Below are 8,836 nucleotides of genomic sequence, written 5' to 3' on the forward strand. Positions count from 1 at the left end.
TCATCAGGTCATTCTAGGTTCCAGTAAATGAGAGTAAAGGAGGGGATTTTAATTATTGCACAACATATTTTTGAGACGGTCGTTGCCGACATGTTTCCTTTTTGTTGTCATTTCCAGCATTATTGATGTATTATGTGATGTATCCTGTTTTTACACTGACTGATCAGTGAAGGTATACTTAGTTTAAAAGCCATTAGCAGAGCAGCTTTGAGAAAATCATCTTGTTCAGCCCTTCAGTATGTTATATAAAGATGCTTTTAAGCACAGATCAAGGATAAAAGTATGGCTGTATCTTTGGATGAATAAAAGAAATGTTGAGGAGTGACTTTATATTGTGGAAAAGACAACAGTGAATAAAAAAAAAAAGAAAAAAGAAATTCGGATTTTCCAGTTTTGCCTTTCATTCCTGACATCACACTGAGCGTGATGCAAGCCCCTTCCTGGAGCTGTGAGGCAACAGTGGCCCAAGTGAATATAAATACCAGCACATTTGACACAATCAGCTATCCGACAGGAGAAGAACCACAAAGAGGTGACAACAGGAACTAAAAGATCACAACAAATCTAGTTTACTTGTAAACTTAAAGCAGGCAAACCATCCTAAGATGAAGACATTCAGCGTTGCAGTTGCCGTGGCCGTAGTGCTCACCTTCATTTGTTTTCTGGAGAGTTCTGCTGTTCCAGCCACTGAAGTAAGAACTTGACTTCAACTCATTTATTAGCTATAAATGATTTGTCAGAATACTAAAGTATGGTTGTAAATGTGTGCAATTCATCAACAGGTAGAAGAGCTGGACGACCCAATAACCTATGACTTTCCAGCTGCTGAACACGAAGACACATCAGTGGACTCATTGAATGTATGTTAAATGGTTGAATTTGGCTTTGGTGTTTCCCCTACAAAGTTCCTAAGTTATGCTCGCTATAAAAGGAGAGAGAATGCACAGTGAGTGATGATGCTGGAGGTGATCGCATCGCTGATTTCTGATCTTATCTTCCCATTTCAGATGCCGGAAATCAACCAGAGGGGCCGCCGCAAGTGTGTCTTTTGCTGCAACTGCTGCAGGATCGGCTGTGGAGTGTGCTGCTCAAGAAGATTCTGAGCATTCCTGCTCCAACAACCACCAGATCCATGTTTTCCCTTCTGATTTTAACGCAGTTGTATTTCTGCTGTGTAAAATGTTGAGGATGGTCATGCTTTAGTCGATGGACGCTTGTGATGTAACCATCCACATTGCTAAATGTCTGCATATTAAACTGTATGAAAAATAAAATAATATAATTGGAAACATTGACAGGTTTTACTGTTTAATTGTTCCTGTGTATCACCTGGTTCTCTGGCTCCACTTGTGTCGCATCGTTCTCTCTGTTCTCCCGTTGTGTCTTGACCGCCTTGTCCTGGTGAAATATGGAGAGTAAACAAACAGTAAGCTCTATTGTTTTAATAAACAGAAAATAGACTCTCACACGTTACATTAACATCCATTGCCTCATTTAATAAAAACGCAATTAACACACACTTGATATTATCTTTCAGCTTTTATATTTTTCATTGCCTGCACATCCAAATGTCAAAAAACAAGTAAAGATCACACATATTAATATTAACATTTTAAAAGAAAACATTTCCAAATGTAAATGCATTGACTTATTAAACTCAGTTTGTATTCAGTTAGCTAAAGAAAATCAAATTTAACTAGGTGGCGCTGTACGATCAGAGTACCGTTGCCAGGTTTTAAAAATGTATTTATTTTCTGAATTTGGTGATAAAGTTCCATATTCCAAAAGCTAAGATTTTATTTAATATCAAACAAAACCCTGATGACGAATGTGGGATGTTGACATAAATCCAGGTTTATGGAGATATGACCGGCTGATTTTAATAGAGCAAACCACATATGCAAGATAGCTATCCCAACTACTCCAGTATGCAACTTAAAGCCTGCAAACTGTCCTGATATGAAGACATTAAGTGTTGCAGTGGCCATTGTGCTTCTCTTTATTTATTTTCAGGAGAGCCCTGCCACATTTACTGGGGTAGGAACCTCACATAACTCATTCAATATTTTTATTAGGCAATAATGCTTTGCATTGCAGCACTCAAGATCTGTCTGTTTTTGAAGGTCGCAATCACATTCTCAGACAAAGAGGCCGTGGGATTTTATATCAAGACCGGGTCCAGACCAGAACTTTTCTCAACATTACTGTGACGGCTCATAGAAATCAAAAGGAAAATTGCAACACAATAATCTGCCCTTTTCTCCATTTTGTTGTAAATGTGTGCAGTGTGGGACTCTGACAACAACACTGCTTCATAGTTCATGTCCACCTCATCTTTCAGTTTTGTGACCTTTTTGACCTCATGCATTGTGCATTCTGTGAAGGTCACCATTGCTGGATAATGATGTTGATCTCATCTTATGCACATTGCACATCCACAGCAAACAGTTACATGATGACACATGGCTTTTGTTTCATACATCAGACTGATAGTTTTTTGTCTTGTTGACAGGACATTCAGTTATCTTCTGTAAACTTACACTTTAGTCCATCCTTAAGTCATACTATTGCTGAGGAGGGCACTGCTGCTGGTCGCAGCTGCTGGAGGGACATCTTGGCAGACCGGAGCAAAAGATTCTCCCCCAAAGCACAGCTCATAAATACAGGAAGTGCCCAGTTAGAATGCACCAAGTGCCCCCCACCTTGGGGGGTGATTGAGATTTCTATTTCCAAGATTTTGCATAATCCCTTCGACTACATTAGTTTGTTGGTGCTTTTGTTTTGGTGATTGCTAACATATGTATGCTGATAAAGAAATTGTCCTTTTTTATTTTATTTGTACATGTGTAAATGGTAGTGTATGTCTTCATGTTACCCCTTTGTATTTAGTTTTTTCGGGACAGTTTAGGCTGTTCAGGTGAAGTTAACAAAGTGTTAAGTTCCAGAACATCATTGAATGTTAAAATTGAAGGTGAAAAATGTCATAAAGTAAAACATAGGAATTACATTTAACACTGATATGCATGAAGGGGCAGCATGGGATTTTGCACACTGTACCTAATTAAGTAAATAAGTTACTTTGGTGATTTTGGTTTCACGTGGGACACAGACAGCCGTTCATGACCCGTTCGTTCACCCCAACTTCCTGCCAGGACTTTGTCTCTCTTTATACACACATACACACATGACTTCTACAGAGCAGCCCTGCACGTCCTGGCTCACGATTACATGGGTTATGTAGATATTACCATGCATTACATCACATCGCATTTACCAACAGCAAATGAAAACAGCCTGCTTACGTACATCGTGTTACATTTCTTTTTCTCCTTCATGTAACACAGATTGCACAGATTAAGTTTATGCATGCTGTATGATGGAGCTGCACTTCTACAGTAAGCAACCAAGGAAAAGCTGAATGAAACATAAGATGTCATGCCACAGCTGTCTCTGGCACAAAGGCATAAAAACATAATGGCTGTCTTGAGTCATCAGACATAAACGGTGGCAAACAAACAGAAATAGAGAAGTATAAGTAGAATGTAAATAACAGCACAGCAGTTTTATAAAGCTCAGACAGAAGATGATGTTTTGAACACTATGAATAAACCGTAATGAAGTGTACTTTCTGAGTGGACTCATGGAAGGCATGTTCAGTTAACTGAATCAATTTGCCCAAATACATTGAGATAATTTAAATGTAAGTGGCTGTGTAAAAAAGAGAAAGAATAAATAGACTGAGTGATGAAGCTGGAGATGAACTCATTGCTTGTGCCTTTTATTTGACCCACATATTAAGTAACAGGGATTTTGGTTATTGCCCAATATTGCCCAAAACTGTGGTTACTTAAAAGTGAAATTGCACCATGGCGTAAACTTCACAGTGATTACTTCATGTGTTTTGGGATATTTTTGCACTACCAGATATTATTAAAAAGAAAATAAATAATAATTGGATGTTTTGTTGAAAATATCATATCAGAATGTTTGAAATGTGTTATATGTGATACTTATCTATTAACATTCTTTTAACAGACAGCCAATCAGAATGCAGCAACTTCTTCACATAATGCAACAGTGTTCTGTTGGTAGAAAAAAATTGTCCACGGTTGATTTCATTTTGTAACATTGGACGTTGGACCCCAACCCAAACTTTAATCTTAGATCCAAAGAAAATACAAATAAAACCGGAGAGCATACCATTCTCAGCATCACCCAGGGAGTGATGCAAGCCCCCCATTCCAGGAGGCAAGTAAGTGCTGCCAGTGATGAAGAAACAGTAGCTTAAGTGATTATTATCTTAAGATGAAGAAACTCAGTGTTGCAGATGCAGTGGCTGGTGGTGTTTGCCTTTATTGGTATTCAGGAGAGCTCTGCTGGCCCAGCCACTGAAGGAAGAGCATGACTCATTCCATTTGCTTGTTATCTATGAGTGATGCTGTCAGGATGCTAAGAGACGTTCCTTAATGTCTGTAATGCATTAACAGGTGCAGGAGCTGCCGGAGGCGATGCACAATGACAGTCCAGCTGCATGCGAAGAGACATCAGTGGAGACATGGATTTTCAGATGATGTATGTTCACGACTGAGGTCGTTTAACATGAGTTTCATCAAATGTAAATGGGTGTGTTTTTCCTTTAACCCTCATCCAACCAAGATATTTAACACAAAAGGACAACCGACTGGGGTCTCTGGGGACCCCAAGGATAAAGTACTGTGAGGCATCATAGTAAAATGTCCATGTGTTTCTCCTAAAGTTACAGTTACATATCTCTAGTGGCCCGTACCGGCCGAGGGCCAGTTAAGAGTAATGAGTTAGTGAGTCAGCAGGCAGTCAATGACAGTATCAAACATGCAAAACCAGGTGAGAAAGTTTGAGGTCCTTGAGCATGCAGCCACAACTGATATCGTTTGCTGCTGCATAATGTGAGATTAGCTGTAGATAATACTGACACATGCACGCACACACACTGCTGATTACATGATCCTCCTGGCGGAAATAATCATAAAAAGGACATGAAATCACTAGAAAGACATTGATCGGCAAAGAATTGGAAGATATGACAAAAAGTATACCTCAGGGGTCTGTGGGGACTGTGAAGGTTAATCTGCCCTGATAGGATAAAAAGAATGAATACAGGAGACATTTCCTTTCTCCCAAAGGCTATATAACTAACTAATCTAGAGAGGGAAGTGTCAAAGTGGCCCCATTGGATGCAACTGGTATTTGAGCAACACGTATTGAAATTTCCTTTGTAAAATAAATTTGGAAGTGACTATGTGCTCAGTGATTATTATATTGAATACATACCTGCATATATTCAGTTTGTCATACAACAAGATGAGTAAAAAGAGACATGTCAACTTATGATAATCACACCCCCTCTGTGTTTGAGCAGCCAATGAAACATAACTACGACCATCAGGAAGAGAGAGCGGTAAAGGTCTCTCACAGGGGTCTATGCTGCAACTCCAGCACTTAATATGCGCTGCCATGCGGGCCCAAATACTTGGTTGTTAAGGAAGTAACATCCTCCACTGGCCTCTAACAAACACCACTTCCCAGAGGCAACGTCATTTTCCAAGGGTGGTCTGCCGTCCAAGTGCTATCCAGGCCCAGGCTCTGCTCTGCTGTGCTCCGCTTGTTACAGAGAACGGAGGTATGGCATCTAGCCATGGTGGTATGCATGCTATTGTGTTACGTTCAGCATGGCTGGATCGCACCTCGCAATTATAATGACCACAAAGGTCACATAAATGGTTGGGTGTTAACTCAGCGCACAAACGATTAGGGAACACACAGGCAGACTCTGTGATAGAGGTATGAATGGTGAAACAACATACATAGAGGTCAACATATTGCAAGTGACAAGCAGAACAATGGCGAACCTGTGGTTGCTATTTAAACCAATGTGATTACACTTTAATTACCAGCCCCCGCCTCACACAAACACACACACACAGAAGTGAATGTACACGCCGGAGCACACACATTTGCTCACACTCACACATGCACAGACTACCAGTCTGGAGCCTGGCGGACTCCTGCTCTGATCCCACCCTCACGCAGCCTTGCAGGGGGCTGAGCGGCATGCCAGGCCTGCCTCACGCCCAGACGGATGCCCGTTGCACGCCCCCATACCAACAGAGCTGCTGCCAAACCACACAAGGAGATAGTAAATGTTCAGCTTCCTTGCACACACACCATGTGGTTTATTTTATCTGACTCATACCCACATACACACACACAAAACACAATGCAGGCAGCAATTAGGGGCCTGTTCATCGGTGAACTACAGTATGCTTGCTCTATAAATCTTCAAGCTAGAGTTTTTAAAGAGTCCAAAGTGCTCGGGCGGGAAACTGAAGAATTCACAGGATGTTACTTTTCCAGTTCCAGTTACAGACACACAAAATCGGAAGCTGCAGTGAACGACAGGTTTGTTGGACTCTTTTGTGTTCCTCAGGTAGGTCAGCCACATGACTGATGAGAAGGTGGTCATTAATCCACTTGAATTTACCAGGAAAAGATGAAAACTCCCCAGAAGCCATATGAGGCTATAGTCTGGGAAATCATTGCTTTAAGTGAAATGCTAACGTCAGGATGCTGACTATAATTCTAACATGCTGATGTTTAGCAGGTTGAGAATTCAGACTGAAAATATTCTTTGTTGGTAACCCAATCTGGTATGGAAATCTGATTTTCTAATCTGCATATTTGATTTGGCAGGTTTTACGCTGGATGCCCTTCCTGAAGGTATCAAGCACAAACACATGCAGTATAATCCAAGTCTTGTGTATCTAGTTGTATGCTCACACATGCATTTTCACCAAAATCTTCCAAACACCAAATCCAAATCCAAACACTTCTGCCATCCCTTTCCAAAGTCAATGCAGATCCAGACAAGTCTGAAGAGTTTAATTTAGTACAATTTTGGGGGTACACCTTAGAAGTGTTTGGGAAAGTATACTGAGCATTAGTTTGCTGTTAATATATTTGACTCCGGACCAAAGTGGTGGCCGACCGACCAACCAAACAACAATCTGACTGACATTATTGGCCGTGGAATAGAACTGTTGTACTGCTTCCTTGATTGGATCCAGAGCGCCACATTGCATACAATATTTCCGGTAATATCTTGTAATTGACTGCAATTGTTTCTGACTCTTAACCGACAGATTAGTCATCACTTTCTACAGTTAATCTCTTAAATCAGTAACAGCAGAGAGCACAGTGTGAACCAGAGGCTCCACCGCAGGTCACACTCCACAGCAAGGGCTGTGAGCCATTCACACACACACACACACACACACACACACACACACACACACACACACACGCACACACACACACACACACACACACACACACACACACACAATCGAGGCTGGGAACCACTGACATGAGGTCAAGACCTCCCCTCCAGCTGAGTTGATTAAACACGTTTCTCCAACCCACACACTGGCCAATAAAATGTGTTGTGCTGAGGACGATGACTGTTGCACTGGGAGCATCACCGGCCCCAGCCTCCACCAATGAGCTCAGTCCAGCAAGTGAGACTGAGGTACAACACCCCACCGCAGTGGCTCCACTTCCACCTACTCGCTGTGCCGTTGGGGAGCAATCAATCTGGCTCCTTATAGAGAGGATAATGCCTGTTTGTACGTCCATATATGTATGAATGAATATTTCCTCCCCAGACCCTCCAAGTGGAGGCAAAGGTTGCTTCGGAACCATGGCGCTGCATAATCCGGCCTTGAATGAAGGCGGGGGAGGAAGATAAACATTCCTGGACAATGAGACCCTCCTTTACCCCCTGCTGTGCTTATACCCACTTAAAATCTGCTTACCCACAATGCAACACTTGGCTCAAGCGAATAGCCCCCCCCGTGGAACCAGTGCAGTGCCACCACAGCTCCCGCTCCTTGAAGCCACAAGTGTCAGCTATGGCGCAGATACAGCCCTTCTGAGCCCATGTTGAGCACATTATATCCAATTCAACTGCTCTTAATATACTTTAATAAGACCTGTTTTCGATTAATTCTCCCTTGAAACCGGTAGTAACACGGCTACTAGGCACATATAAAAATTGAATGAATGGAGCGAGGCTGCCAGGGAGTCAGAAGGGGGAAAATAGGAATCCTTGTGGATTTGTCCTCACCAGCTGGCTCTTGAGCCCAATATAATGGCCGTGCCCATGACTCTCTGAGCGCCAGTAAGAGGAAATATTTGCCCCAGCCTGTAATGTGTTAAAGGTGCACAGTGTGATTCAGTTCAGGTCATAAATGTCACATGTCACATCCTGAGAGAGGACAGAGCTACTCGGCTCTACATCCCCCCTCAAGTGAACAGGGGAATATGGCTCAGTGTTGTGTTTGGATCCCAATGTCAAAGAAAAAAACAGGCATTTCAGAGGAGCATGGGGTTAAATAAGCCCCAAAAATACTTACAGCACCCATAGGAAACATCACACCGGGTCATTTGTTCCATGTAATAGATGGTGATTAAAAAATCCTATGCTCCCCCCCCCCTCCTCCCCACTGCACCTGCTGTTATGAGGCCTAACCGCAGAAACACTTCCACCGCAAGTGACTCATAAATATTCCCCCATTTGTCAAATCAAGCAAAGCGTGGTGATATGAATGCGCGAGGTGAGGATCAAGACGCATTAATCCTTTTTTTTCGCTTCCTGTCCAGCAGGTGAGGGCCCGACTGCGACTGTGCTCGTCGTCTACTCGGGGCTCTTGTTACAGTTCCAAAACGCCCTCTGCAGAAAAGCAAATAGCTGTCACAGACAATTAGCTTTTACCGAAGAACATATTTATTTTTGGGATTA

General features: G+C 42.2%; 1 long non-coding RNA gene across 1 annotated transcript; it reads left to right on the forward strand.

Moving 5' to 3' along the window:
- The first annotated feature begins 485 nt into the window (after window positions 1–485).
- On the forward strand, window positions 486–1,295 carry LOC311024378. The gene is made up of 3 exons (XR_014598301.1): window positions 486–692; window positions 783–860; window positions 1,008–1,295. It is a non-coding gene; the product is annotated as an uncharacterized lncRNA (long non-coding RNA).
- Window positions 1,296–8,836: the final 7,541 nt, after the last annotated feature.

The sequence above is a fragment of the Eutrigla gurnardus genome, assembly GCF_963514095.1.
Source record: "Eutrigla gurnardus genome assembly, chromosome: 14".
In the NCBI taxonomy this organism is placed as follows: Eukaryota; Metazoa; Chordata; class Actinopteri; order Perciformes; family Triglidae; genus Eutrigla; species Eutrigla gurnardus.